The sequence below is a fragment of the Lutjanus erythropterus genome, chromosome 1 (genome assembly GCF_056507025.1).
Source record: "Lutjanus erythropterus isolate fLutEry1 chromosome 1, fLutEry1.hap2, whole genome shotgun sequence".
Classification (NCBI taxonomy): Eukaryota; Metazoa; Chordata; class Actinopteri; order Lutjaniformes; family Lutjanidae; genus Lutjanus; species Lutjanus erythropterus.
The window spans coordinates 21,194,306-21,209,395 of record NC_139317.1 but is presented as its reverse complement, the minus strand read 5'-3'; the positions used below and the strand labels follow the sequence as shown (position 1 = coordinate 21,209,395).

At 39.6% G+C, this 15,090-nt stretch overlaps 1 protein-coding gene across 5 annotated transcripts in view; it reads right to left on the bottom strand.

Moving 5' to 3' along the window:
* sox6 (SRY-box transcription factor 6) overlaps positions 1-15,090 on the bottom strand; it is a 172,872-nt gene that overhangs the window by 114,587 nt on the left and 43,195 nt on the right. The gene's annotated exons all lie outside the window — the stretch shown is intronic.

Here is a 15,090-nt window from a genome sequence, read left to right as displayed (position 1 = left end):
AAACAGAAACCAGCCTTGTCTTCTTTTGTTTCCACTCATCAAATTAGGAAATTATTAACATTTCGGTGTGACAGTCTTCCCTCGGGCCAACGAATCCTACATAAGCAGCTTAAAAATGAAAAGCTAACAGTGGAGGGCTTAATTCACAAATCTGTCACATGCTTTCATGAATATTACAGTGAAGAGTGTACTTGACATATCAGGTGCAAAGGAAACTCATGTTAATTCAAATTTTCATTTTTCCCCTCCCTCTTTTACAACCCAACTCTTTTCTGGTGCAGAATTTATACAACCAATTCCGCTTTTTCTCACAATTAATGAGGCCGCACTCATGCTGTGTGCTACAATGAATGAAATTAAACACTGTGCCAGCAAATGTAATTATGCATTTGGTATTAAATTAAAAAGGGGATAATATGGCCTTCCTACTGATGTGAAGTGGAGAGAAGGAGCTGGAGCATATTTAACTCCTAATCCGCTTTTCCCCGAGCTGTTGTTCTGCTTATTTTTCTCAACTACAGGACATTGACCATTAAGACCAGAATGACTACTTATGGTTCCATCTTCTCTAGAGGATGGCTGTATATGTGAGTGTGCACGAGGAGACGAAGAAAGACAAACAAAGCAGGGATGGTGGAGGGCCTGGGGGTGAAGGTATGGCTCTGCGTTTGTATATGACAAAAACCTCAGTGTAAACTTCTTGCAGTACATTTGATCACTGATCACCATCTGCCCCGTTCTCCTGCTCTATCCACAGGGGTCAGTGTGACAGCACTTTAGTTCCACCCTAGCTTGCCTCAGGGGAGGAGGGGTGGGGGCTCTCAAGGTTGAGGCGGGCTGTGGTGCGATGGTGTCCTTGCACTTTCTGCTCAGAGTTGGGCACCACTGAGAGATAAGGAAAGATATGTTCCATTTAAGAAAGCCTTTTATGACCAAGGTTTTCAGGTCTTGGTCCTGCTCAAAGAGCTGTTGAATGAGGTGTATTGTCCATGTACACATACTGTGAAATTGTTATTGTGTGTGGATTTTCTAGGACAGATTATTTGTATAGCACCTTTCAAAAACAAAAGCCCTTACAAAAGGCACTTTCCAAAATTAGGGGTACTTGTACCCCTAGGGGGACTTTAGAGTACTGCAGGAGGTATACAAGATTTTTTTTGAAATGTTAATTTAAAAAATGGTCATGCATAATTCCTAGAATAATTATCCTATAATAATATATGTATAATATAATAATACGTTTAATAGATAATGTAAATGTAAGTTTAATTAAACCACATTTCATATGCAATTTTTCAATGTAATAATTAACTACCATAGACAAGTGTCATAAAACCTCACAGAAGAAGAAAGCAATAAAAACAATAACGTTCAGTGGGAAAGCCAGTTTTGTTATTGAAGAACAGATGAAAATCAAGAAAATGATTTTGTGGTTGAAATGTAGTAGTAATACAGCTGCAAACTGTGAGAAATTTGTGAAAAGGAAAGTGAAAACAGAGCCAGAAAAATACTGTCAGTATCAGGAAGAGTGTGTTGTACCTTTCTATACTGGCATTCATTTTTTTTTTTTTTTTACAAAAAATGTTTTGTGTTGGTCATGTGGTACCTGACTAAACAAACATTTCAAAGGGGAAACATTATTCGAAAAAGTTTTGGATCCACTCCTTTAAAGACAATTAAAAGGAAAATATGCAACAACTTCAAGGATAAAATCTAAACTAAAATCTATAAAAATGATAGAGACATTAATAAAAAAAAAAAGGACAGTTGCAGTGCAGTTAGAGTGCAGATGCAGTTCCATAATAAATAGCAGAAATGTCTGTAGTCTTGATTTAGGAGTCTGTAGTTGGAGCAGATCTCAGATCTTCTGGACATCTATTCTAGATAAATATCACAGAGAAAATTAAAGGCTGTGTCAGCAAGTTTTCTTTTAACCCTCAAAAACAGTAAGCAGACCAAACTCAGAAGACTTGAGAGGTCAGAAGGGACCTCATGCCGAAGCAGACATAATTCTGAGTTGAATTATTATTCAGAAACGTGCACTGCTAAGTACAAATCTCTATGTATTACTACACTCTCTGACTCTTATTCACTCTCACACACTCTGGCACATAGTCACAGATCAACCTGAGCAGTGAAGGGGGACCTAAACAATGGCAGCTTTAGTTAATCTCATGTGTCTCAGCAGCTGTACAAACAAACCCAGTAAGTCAGTCAGGTAGATGGCAGGGCAGGAGCGTGAGACCCGTGCCTGCCTGCCTGCCTGCCTGTCTGTCTCTCTCTCCTTCTGTCTTTTAGCCTCTGTGCCTGGATGTGTTCACGGCTGTGTCTTCAGAGGGACTCAGCCCTCAATTTTAATCAGCCATTAAATTGTTTCCTGTAATTATATCAAATAGAAAGTGATCTCAAAATTGGGTACTGTTAATTGAAAATCAAAAGTCGGAGCAAAGTTCAGAGCACGGGTATAATGGGGAGAAGAGGGGGCAGTAGTGGGGTTGGGGCATTTGGAAGGGAAGGTGTGTGTGTGTGAGAGAGAGAGAGAGAGAGAGAGGAGGTCAGCCACATAGATTCTGACATATTTTTTATTCATGCACCCAAAAAGCCAGAGCCTGGAGCGCAACAAGCACCTCGTCCTCAATGGAGTGTGAGAGTGAAACAAAGCACTGCTTTTGTATTACACAGTAAATCAAGTGGTATTATTTTACCACTAAAATATTCAGTCTCTCAGGCACTTTTACTTTGGTCTCCAGCCATCAGTCAAACTGCTGAGGCGTGAGCACGAGAAAGGGATAGAGAGGGGAGAGAAAAGGAGCGATGGAGACTCCATCCTCCTGTAACATGTGTCTACAGCAATCTTGTTAAAGAATGCAACAGATCTGCGGCAGGCTCCATAACAGTATTTGTCAGCAGGAGTTAATAATTTATTAGTAGTGCTGGGAGGGCTGTGCTCAGGCAGCTTAAGAGTGCGGAGAGCCCCCTCTTGCCCCACCCCCACCTTCGACAAGCCCCATACAATACTACCTCATATTATTGAAAGGGAAAAAGGGGGAAGTGAGGCAGTAATTCTCTGAAAATATCTGAGGGCAACCGTACGGTGTTTTATTCCTCATATTTGGAACGGGGATCACACAGCGCTGAGATCTAAAGGGGTTTGTGTGCAGTAGATCAGCGCAGACACAACAAAGATATTTGATGAGGAGCGAAATAAGGAGCAGAATTCAGCTGAATGTGGCGATGCGTGTAGAATTTGATCATATTTTTGGATAGAATTACACTGTTTACAGCCGTGTTGTCCGTGCTCGCAGAATAAAATCAGCAAAACAGCCCTGTTTGTATAGTGTATTCTGGTGCTGTTGAAATAACTTTACTCACATTAATAATTGAATCTCTGTTTCTCTGGAAAATAAGCCCAAAGTGTGCTTTAACATACTAAACAGTGAAAATGTGCTGAACTGAAGAGGTAGCTCATAAATCCTTGAGTGGCTGCCCTCCCTCACGCTTGATTACACAACAACAATGGACAACTAACAAACCAAAAGTAATCAATAAGCGCATGAAACACTGCCTTCCTTCCTGCCCACTTTCTCAAAGACAAAGCCCCTGTGACTTTGAAGACTGGAGGCAGAGACGAGGGAGGGTCAGTCAGAAAAGAGAACTGCTCTATATATAGCTGACAATATTGCGCACATTTGAAGGATTAGGACTTAAGTTCTCCAGCCGCCGTCTCATATTGCCTGGAATGCTTTGAGTCATGAATTGTTCCCCGCGATAATGTTTCATCATCGTGCAAAACAACCTCTGCTTAATTGGTGAGTATTAGAGGAGTGTTGTGCGCTGCTCATCTTAGGCGTCTTGTGACTGCAGGGCCATGTGTCCTCGGCTATCCCATTTCCTCTTTCATCGTAAAAGGGTCCGACTGACTTTCACCCGCTGGATCTGCTCTGTCACACTGTTTACCTTTTATAGACAATGGTGATAAGTAACTCCACACCATCTCCCCCCCCGACCACCCCGACCCACCCAACATGCCCACTTATCTCTCTACTATTGATGTCTTGCACCTTCGAGTGTTCTGAACAGAGGATGTTACACCTTCTTCATTCATGTGTTATCAGCAGACAAAAGGAGAGAAATCAAATAAATTATTAAAACTAAAAAGACAAAAGTTTTTTTTAAAAAAATGAGCTGAACAGGGAAATCAATAACAGATGAAGGGCTTCAACCCCTGAACATGCAGAGAACTTGCATTTGAGTCAGCAAACAAGAATGGCATTTATATTCTTGAAAACTGGCATCCATGCTCATTTTGGGACACGATTAACTTTTTTAATGAGTTGTTGTTAAAAAAAAAATAACGTAATAATTAGATAATCGGTTTTAATTTCCATTGATACACAACAGGGTGAGGTATATAGTACTATTATTTGAAACAAATGCACTTTAATTTTGCAGTAAAATCCTCAAATATAAAGAAATGAGATGACTTGTCTGGTGAATATTACAAAGAAATAGAGCAGAGGCATTTTTTATTACAATTTTTCATCTGTAATGATGTGCACATACAACATATACACAGATAAATGGTGTACAAATTAACAATTAATTTATGTAAAAATTTAGATCTGTGAAGAACTGATTAGTTGTCGGCCATTAAATGAATCGCCATCCGTTCATTTAATCGATTAATCATTTTGAGTCATTTTTAATAAGAAAATTCCAAATTCTCCAATTTCAGCATACTGAATATTGTTGGGTTTGGACAAGACATTTGAAGACGTTATCTTGGATTTGGGGAAACAGTGATCAACATTTTTCACTTTTTCTGACATTTTATTGACCAAACTACATAAAAAATGATCGACAGAATAATCGCCAATGAAAATAATCATTCGTAGCAGCTCTGAAATTTAACTAACAATTATAAGTTAACAAAATGTATTTATTCATATAACTAAAGGTATATTTAGGTGTCTTAATTTGCCATCTGTCCTCAAGCAGAAGAAAAGAGCAGTTAGCTTATGAGGTGTCTGTTTAAGATCTCTTAATAGAACCAATTAATAAAGGTGCCATGACTGCTCTGTTCTGTCACTGTGTCACTGTATTACACTGAAGGAGCTCTTAAATATGTGTCCTAAACTAAGTGTGCACTTAAAAAAACATAGGAACTTAAATTGTGAATTTGTTTAATTAAATCAATTTCCCAAAAATGGCAATAACCTTGAAAATATAAGTTGTAAAATCAATACTAATCTTTTAAAGTGAAGGAGAAAAAGAAAATAGTTTGGGGGCTTTAAACCGTGTGTGTGTGTGTGTGTGTGTGTGAGAGAGAGAGAGAGAGAGAGAGAGAAGGAGAGAAAATCATCTGTGTGTCTCCCTTCAGGGGTTCCTCCTGTTCTAACAGGTGTCGTGGTAGGGTTCCTCTGGGTTCTTCACCTGCCATAATGAGATATTACTACCTGACAGCTCCCAGCTGGAGGAGCATTGACACGGAATCCACCGTTTAGCACAATTAAATTATCACCCTCCATTGTGATTGTGCCATGCTGTGCAGCAGCCAGGTTTCTGGATACATAATCAACTCGTAACACGGGCTGTATACCGCACACGCTTAGTCTCTTTCTCTGCACACACACACACACACAGACACAACATGTTAAATGCTTTTAAATCCAAAAGGGAAAGAATTGGAGGCAGATTCCTCAGGATGTCAGTGCTTTTAATCTTCCTGTTTGCATAACTGATTCTTAGAGATTTCTCTTCCCTTTGATTGTTTATCGCATTTTTGGCTTTTTTTTAAATGTATTCCATCTATGACTGTGTTTTGTTTTTTTTAATTTATGCTGCTGATTGTCTTGCAGGCCTCCCTTGAAAAATAGATTCTTAATCTCAATCGGACTCTCCTAGTTAAATACAGGTTATATAAAACACAGAGTGTACACGCATATACATTTAGTATGTTTGTCTATTGTAAAAGTAAGGAATAATGTACAGTGAGCAGGTCATTATTGCAAAATAAACCTCTTCAGGACCCGACCTGCACACCGTACAGCTACTAAAAAATTCAATAGTTTAACACAGGTTTATCCATTTAAAATGATTTTATTTCTCCTCCACAGTCTATGATTAGGACTGCGATCATAGCAACAGTCTGACATTTAGGACTGCAACTAATGATTATTTTCATTATTGATTAATCAGTTGATTATTTTGTCAATTAATCTGTCCTCAAATGTCTTGTTTTGTCCACAGTCCAAAGATATTCAGTTTACTGTTGTAGAGGACTAAAGAAACCAGAAAATATTCACATTTGTGTAGCTGAAGAAATTGGACCAAAAAAATACTCAAAATAAATAACTGATCATCTAAATAGTTATATTTTTTATTTAGAGGTCAATTAAGAGTTGATTAATAAACGATTAATTGTTGCAGCTCTAATGTTATTCATAGGGGTCTACTATTCAGGAATAATAGAATGTACAACAGAATGCCATAATTCACCAATCAGAAATACAGTATTTAACAAAGCCTTGTAATAACTGACATTGAAAAACTATTAAAAAAGAGATTGCAAGAACTATTTTTCCTTTTTTTACTATCAGTCTATGATCCACAAATTGATTTCAGTCTATTAAACCTCAGCCGACAAGGTAATTACAGATAATGGTATTAAAATATAGTAAATGGTTGGGAAAATACAGATTTTCCAACAAGGTAACCTACTGTACAGTGACTGGAGAGTTGTCTAAATGAATTTGTTTAAATTGTTCCTCCATTATTGTTGACCTTCCCTTGCAAAAAGTCAACTCAATTACGGCGCCACTTCATCCTCACTTCACACTCTCTCCTGATGCCTTCTCTATTAGAAACTGCCACAGTTACCCACAGCTAAAATCCACACTGAAATGATAGCCACCCAGAGCAAATTAAGCAAGCCACCTGAAGTGCACACTTTACATATTGAGCAGAGCATTGATAATTACTTTGCAGGGTAAATTATTTGCAATAATATGCTGCTAGAGGAACTGCCTTGTATCTCACTTTAAACACTTGTGCAGCTGCCATGACAGCATGGTTGGTGTCCTTGCCCCCCACGCAAAGCAAAGGCAGATGCAGGTGTGAGAGTGCTTAAGTGTCCCTGTCTGTCTACTCAGGAAGGGTCGATGAGCACTCACACACTGAATCCCTCGTTGCCCCCTCCCTCCTCCTCCTCTACCTCCTCCTCCTCCTCCCTCTCCTTCGGTCCCCCCGTGCCATTGGCCCTCTTCCTGATCCCAGGACACAAACTCAGAGCTGGATGGCATAACAGCCTCTCAGTTCCCCAGGACACACACACAAGTTCACTCATGCGTGTGCTTTCACAAATGAAGGATGGCCGTCCCAAAAATTCACCACTGGCCTTTTTTTTTTTTTTCTGGACTCGCATCCTTCTTTAACAAAAATTATCCACTAGAAGAGACGCATGCTGGACAGTGTGAGTCAGACACATAGAATAACAAACACAGCACAACACACTTAACAGTACACTCTCAGAAATAAGGGTTCTTCCTCGGGTTCTACACGGAACCATTTACTTATGATGAACCCTTTTTGTAGAAGAGGTTTGTCAAGGGTTCTTTGTCAGACTAAGAGTTCCATCAAGAACCGACTTCTTGAAGAATTGATTAAATCCTTGACGAACTCTTTTGTTATGGGTTTGTCAGAGGTTCTTTTTATCATAATATAAAAGGGTTCTCAGTGGAATGCCCCAGATGGTTTCTAGATAAAACCCTGGGAAATAAAAGGTTCTTGGTAGAATCCCCAAAGTGGGTTCTAGATAAAACCCTTGGAATGTAAAAAAAAAAAAGGCTCCCTGTAGAACCTCGTAGGTGGGTTCTTGTTAGCACCTTTAGAAGGTGGAGAGGTTTCTGGATAGATGGGTGAAACCTTTAACAGGTGGTTCTAGGTATAACACCTTATGCTGGGTTCTCTGTAGAAAGAGTTCCAAGTGGAATCTTTACGAAACCAAAAAGAGTTTCTCTATGAAGACAAACCATAGAACCCTTTATGGTTCTAGTTAGCACCTTTATTTCTAAGAGTGTAGCAGGACAACAACTTGAGCGTCTCTTTCAGCAGCCAAACTGTTTCTCTGCCTGAGAGAAGAAAAAACAGAGACAAGAAAAGCTGCTTGTTGTTTTACCCCTCTTTCTCTCTTTCTTTCCTTTTTTTCTTTCTTTTCTTTCATTTCACTTTTTCTCTGGGCCTGCTGGGGGATGGAGTTCCCAAAGAGCCTTCTGTTGCTGCTGCTGCTGCTGCTGCACTTAAGCAAACCTCACAGCGAGTCGAGCCATCAACCAACACAAGCCTATTTGCTGAGCAACAGTGGAGCTTTGTGGCTTGCCTCATAGTTGACAGTAAGTTATGAGCCCTTTGTGAGTAGGAGAAGGAAAACAGAGATTGGAATTTGGCAGGAACATAATAATACAGAATTCTCCTGTTCATGGAACCTGAAATTTTCATGGAAACAATCGAGCATTGTTGAAGGAAAGAAAAGCAACGGTGACAGATGAAATATAGAGTGGGGCCCCCTTTTTGTTAAACAGTAAACAAAGCGCCATTCAGGCCAGGTCCATTCTGTCATTTATAAAGATAACTTCTTCTGTGCACTGGAGAGTTTGCAGCAAATGGCTGCACTTCAACAAATCAAGTGTAACATCTCTCACAGTTGCCAGAAAAGTGAGTTGAGGAACTGGCTGGGGGGTGAAGGGACGCATCCCAAGTTACCAAAGAGATGCACAATAAGTCTATAGGGAGCGCAGAAGTCTGAAAAGGGAGGGGAGGATAGACAGAAGAAAGCAAGGGGGGAAAAAAATATTAAACAGGACCACAATCACACAGTTTTGGCCAAAAACTCAAGGACAATGGCTAATTATGAGGAGAATTTTTGCAGGGAGAAGGAAAAGCATGAACATTAGTGGTGGTGGGGAGGAGGAGGATTATTGTACTGTATGGCAGGGGAACTATGGGCCTCAGTCTTTGGTCTTGCCATCATGAGGTCATCATTGGCAACTCTAGTGCCCAGCAGAACTGGGGTTGGTACAACTGCCGTTGGTTTGGACATCTGGAACGTCGACACACAGTGGCCCACTTTCTCCGTCACCATCCTTGTTCTTTTTCTTTTTTTTCCTAATGTAGAACAAGTCCTGGTCACCAAAAAAACTTTTCTGTGGCCACCACAGAAAAGAAAAGCAATTTTGTTCTGGATTTCTGTCGCTAAGGGAAAAAATTTGAAATATACCTTCAACACTGCTGTAATTAAGCTGCTCTATTATTATTCGAGGGGCTTGGGGGGACAACAGCTCATTAGCTACAGTTAAGCCCAATTCCAATTCTTTAGTTTTCCCCCTTTTCTGCTATTCTTTTTCTCTTTCTGAATAAATTAATGGCATTCATTGAGAACGCTCACACACACAAGGGAAGGCACACAAATGTCTCTTCCCTTGTGACAACTGGACTTCTTTCCCCTCTTTGTCTTTGAGCCCTTGTATGTTTTTTTTTTTTTTTTTAAAGGACCATGAGAAGAAGGGCTGGGATAGAATCGGGGAGGGGAGAAAGAGAGTAGCCACGTTTCATGTGACACGTCAATTGGAAAATCAAAACAGGGGTAGTTCATTTGCTCCACCCAGATGAGGCCATCTAGCCGAGCCATGATGAATAGGGGTCAGGCAAGCCACACCTCAAAGATTTATGATTAAGGCTTATTATGTTGGGAAACTGACATTGATTGCTGATTTAAACCAGTGAAACCAATTAATTTGCCAGTGCTGAATAGAAAGCATGGTCAACAGTGTGTGTCATTCTGACAGGTTGGACGGGAAGAAGCCGAGCAAAAGTGAAGCACTAAATGAACGGTGCCAGCCCTGTTTGGAGGTGGTTAAAAGTTACCGCGAGTGATTGACAGCTGATACAAAAAAAGGGAGCGACTAGAGAAAAATGAGATCTGAAGAGCAAAACCAGAAACCCCAGCCACTGATCTGAGTAATTGCCCAAAAATTTGGTTCACAGAAGACATGTACAAGCTGCTGTTTTAGCAATGCTAAGATGGTTTCATTCATGGGCCGGCGCTGAGAAAACCTGAGTAAATGAATGTGAAACATAGCCCTAATAAAATCAGAGAGCTGACAGACATGGTTGAACAGAAAAATGTGCTGTATTTCCACTTCGGGGGAAGCGGGCACTGTAGTGGATTAGACGCTGACTAAAACTCAAAATGCCTCAGTAGCCTGCTGCTAACCATGTGTCTGACCGCTCATACTGCGCTTCAACTCTTTACTGCATTTGTCTAGAGCCATGCAGAAAAAGAAACAACTGATATACCTACCACATTCTATTACCCGAGTGATTTTTGTGCTGTGTTCACAACAAATGCCACATTACGCTCGGCTGCATGTTATTTTTCTCTGTGGTTGTCGGGGGACGCTTGTATTTACCATTACCTTTTCCTCTGTGTTAGTTTCTCCTTTCTTCTCTCACTGGCTCGCTCAGAGGACACATGCATCATGACAGTGCTTCAAAATGAAATCATTAACTAAATTGCTTTCTTAAAAAGCCACAAGTGTGCGGCAGGATTTGTGTGTGTATATGTGTGTGTGTGTGTGTTTGGCGGTGGGCCACGGGCCTCTGGTTCCCAGGCAGCCTCTGCCCCGGCTCTGTTGTGGTTCCCTGCCACCACACTCATTATGCTCAGCCTCAGCACAGCACGGCGCAGGGCTGCGGCTCGCCTCGCCTCGCCTCACTCACTGGGCTAGTAGGAAATAATCTGGTAATCTCAAACTACTCCTCCATTTCAACTGGGGCCCCTGTTCACACAAAGAGAGCCTTTGTCCTGAAACATTTATGACCACTCTTTGAATCTCAATCAGGGAATCAATCAAAAGGACATTAAACAAATATGGTTTTATATTTGATGTTAAAAGCTTAAAAGGGAATTTTCTGTAGCGCTGACCTGATTTTATACTCCTCTGGTAAAAAAAAAATAACAAAAACAAACAATTCCTGCTGTGGCTTTTCAAAATGCTAACATGCTTAGAAAATTCAGAAAATATCCATATCAGTGTTAAATATCTATAAAATATCTGTTAAATATCTTCATAACCAGCTAAAATCTCCTCTTAGTAGCTTGAAAATGATTTTTAAAAAATAATAATACCTTATGTGAAATTTTAACACAAAAGCACACCTAGATAAGTGCACACATAGCCATTATATAACAAAAAAAAAAACTACTTTCTGGAAACTTCCTCGATCTGCCTGTGATAGATTTCAATAAACAAAGTGAACAGAATGGAAGGTAAATAGGGAGTGAAGGCCAGACAAATATTTGATAAGATGATCAGGACTGTAGCTGAGCTGTATGACAGGGTAGCTGAGGACCCCACCTACCTACCTACCCACACACACACACAAACACACACACACACACACACACACACATACCTAGCCCTCAACCCTGACTGTCTATCTGCTCTCCAGTGAGCTGAGGATAGCAGATGTGTCTTTCACAGCCTGTAGAGTGTGTAACCAATCTGCAAACAATAGCTGGAACTTGACAAAGGTCGCTGCACTTGCAACACACTCTTTACAGTAAAGGGCAGTCAAATCCCATTGGCCACTTAGGTAAACCATGCCCTTTAGTTTTTTTTGTTACTTTACAGACCACAAAGGTATTTAACATTGAGCACAAGCACTGGACATAAATTGTGTATTTCTCTACGCCCATTAGTCAGCCACTATAATGCTATTTGAACTGCTATACTATACTGTGTAAGCCCCTTTACAAAGTCACCTTTTTGACCTCCTGTTACGCTAACTGTTGGTGTAAACATGCTCAATCCTATTAACCTAATAATATACATGGGTCTGGGTAAAGTGCCATGTGCTGGAAGCCCACTCTAAGTCTTAATTACAACAGACAGCCATGACAGTGAAAAAGATTCAGCATCAGCCATGCACTCTAGTACCTGTCATTGTGACCACAGGATTTGGGGCAACAAGAATCACTATGTTTCACAAAATGCCAGTGCCACCTTTGTTCTAACTCTGTTTAAAGCTAATTTAAGGACTCAGTTCAATGGCTAAAAGGAGAAAATAAAAAATGTACTTCTCATGAAGGAAAATCTTTGCCTAAATTAACAACATTGACTCCAGGCTTACCGGGAAGTGGTGTCAGGTGTGTGTATCCAAGGAGAACCAGCCCCATTGTTACAGAAAAAAGGCCGCACTCTGACAAAAAAAATGCTTCCTCGGATGCAAAAAGGAGATCAATTTATTTCATATCCAAAAGGTGAAATAAAGATGAATGTTTTGGTCATAGGACTACCATCAGCAGAACTTACAGAACATGTAATTCTAGAGACCCAAATAGTCCATCTGGCAAACAGTAATGGCCAATCAGAAGAAAGGGGGTAAAAAGCGGAAGGTGTTTTCTATCAACTCATCAACTAGTCAAGTGTGTTCAAAAAGGCACCAAGAGTATCTTAATGAATGCTATCATGCACACACCTATGCATCAACATATGTAAACTCATATATGTGTGTGTGTGTGTGCACAAAACACCAAAAATATAATAAAATACAAACTTGATAAGATTTGATAAGGAAAAAAAATAAAGTGAAAACACAAAGATTCAAGACAGGAATTTAACAAAATACCCAAACACACACCAGAGTTAAAGCACAAAGAAAGTCTTTTCTGCTGCTCAGTAAAAAATCCCCTAAGTTTTCTCTTTTGCTGCACATTTGTGCTATTTGTGTTTTGATATTTGCATTGTTACTTGATTTGAAGCACACTCCTGTATATGTTTTTAGATTCAGATCAGATGGTCATGAGTCTGCACCTTGAGATCACTGTGTCTCCATATCCTCTTGTTTATGTTCACACTGTTTATGTATATAATCATATATTTTGTACACATATTTTTCCACATTTCCAATTTTTAGATTTTTTTCTAGATCTTGTGCAATGTAATATAATGCACATATTTTTAAATTCTTTTATTTCTATTACTATTTTCTTATCATCTCTCTATGCCTATATATTTCTATTCTTGAATGAGAGTAACTGTAACATAACACAGTTCCCCCTGGGAATCAATAAAGTATTTCTGATTGAAATATAGAAATCAAACTCTCTTCATCAATTTAATAGGTCAAAATGAAATGCACATTTGATTGGCTTATTTTAATTATGTCCGTTACTTAATAAATTAAATATATACTCTATGTACTGTATATAACAGATAGTGCAAGATTTTGAAAAGCAACCAAAAGCGGTTTCACTGATTTTGCTTGCATGTGTGTGTATTGGAGATGGTGTTGTACAGAGTTTGTGCAGTCTATAAAACCTCCTCTCTGGTGTCAGCAGGGCAGCCGTCCAGCATCAGCCTGGCATATCAGCTATAAATGGCAGCTACATCACTACAGCTCAGGCTAAAAATACAGGACCCGATTTCTTCCGTTTCCCTGTATTCTCAATTGTGTGTGAAACTTTAGCTTTTTATGTGGAAAAAAATGACTATTGGTTTTGGACCTGTTGAAGAGCAAGAAACAAATCCCCAGTATTTTGACAGCAAAATGCAAAAAAAAAAAAAAAAATTATAGCAGGAGAGACCTTTTTCTCTTTGCTCGCGAGCCAGGTTTTAAGAAAGCTCTCTAAAAGCTATCAAAAGTTTCAAAATTTCCCACAACCCCCTCCTGTGGGTGTGCCTGTAAAGTGCTTCACTCCCGTCTCTTGAAAAGCTCTGAGGGATTGCATCATGGGACAGGGTGTAAGACGATGGTAGCAACATACTGTAACATGGGGGAAATACTTCATGTTGGTTGATTCATAAACACCTTGCGCACTGGCTGGCTGGCCTCTCAGACTGGTCTGTGCTGTGCTGGGAGGAATGGTAGAGCTTTACTGTGCCCAGTGCCAAGTCCCCACACTGGCCTGAGTGCACACACACACACACACACAAACACACAAACACACAAACACACAAACACAGAGTCCCACAGATTATAGCATGGCTCTGCTTTTAATTGAGTCTCAGCCTTTGTGGTGTCTGTTATCTCTGACTAATAGCATACATTGGCCCTCTCTCATTATCAGAGTGGGTCTTTATCAGAGACCCTTGTTTGATACAGTTAGAGTCGATGCATTATGAACCGCACACCAAGAGTCAACATTGATCTGCATATTCAATAACTTCCTTAATTATATGCGCAATTCATCAGATGGGATGTGATTGCAGGGGAAGTGGAATAGAGTGGAATAGAGAGGAGCAGAGAGGTCTGATTCCTGGAGGACTAAAGTCTAATCACAAAACTAACATGATAATTGAAATCTAAATTGAAAGGCTTAGCTCTCAGGGAGAGTATGTCAGACATGGAGTGTAGAGGCGCTAGTGAGAGTAAAGAGAGAAAGAGTAGGCAGGAAAAATAAGATTTAAACTGTGCATGTAGTACACAAGCCACTAACCATATACACATTTTAAAAAATAGCACAGTAATATTATAACAAGCTCCAAAAAAAATCTCTCCATAATCCAGTTAGAAGAAGAGCTTTGAAAAGCCTGCTGGGAAGCTGTGTGGAATATTTACAAAAAAAAATCATAAAATTCTCAAAACATTTCGGTAACCTTTGTGCACATATCAAAATTTTTCACTCATAAAACTAATCACATAGTTTACAATCATTGATCATTGGCTATTTCAGTTGCGATGTCATTGCAAGATTGTGTAAAGTTACTGCGCATGCAGTTACTTCTTGGACACAGATCCTAGGGGGCAGGAGGGCAAAACTCACCCCCCCACTAAATTGCTTCCAAATAATATATGCAATTTAAAAAACAGATTTAAAGCTACTACAATGAGTTTTTAACTGGTTATGAAACTGACTCAGTTTAACACTGATGCTCATATATGACCTTCATAAGTGAATAAGTTTTCTGCAAGGATCATATTTTTGTACATTAAAAAAACGACCTTCCTTCAATTGATGAACCATTTAAATAGAATAAAGTAACAAAGCAAATGTGGTTAAAGCCAACCTGTTTTCTTCATGTGTGGGCT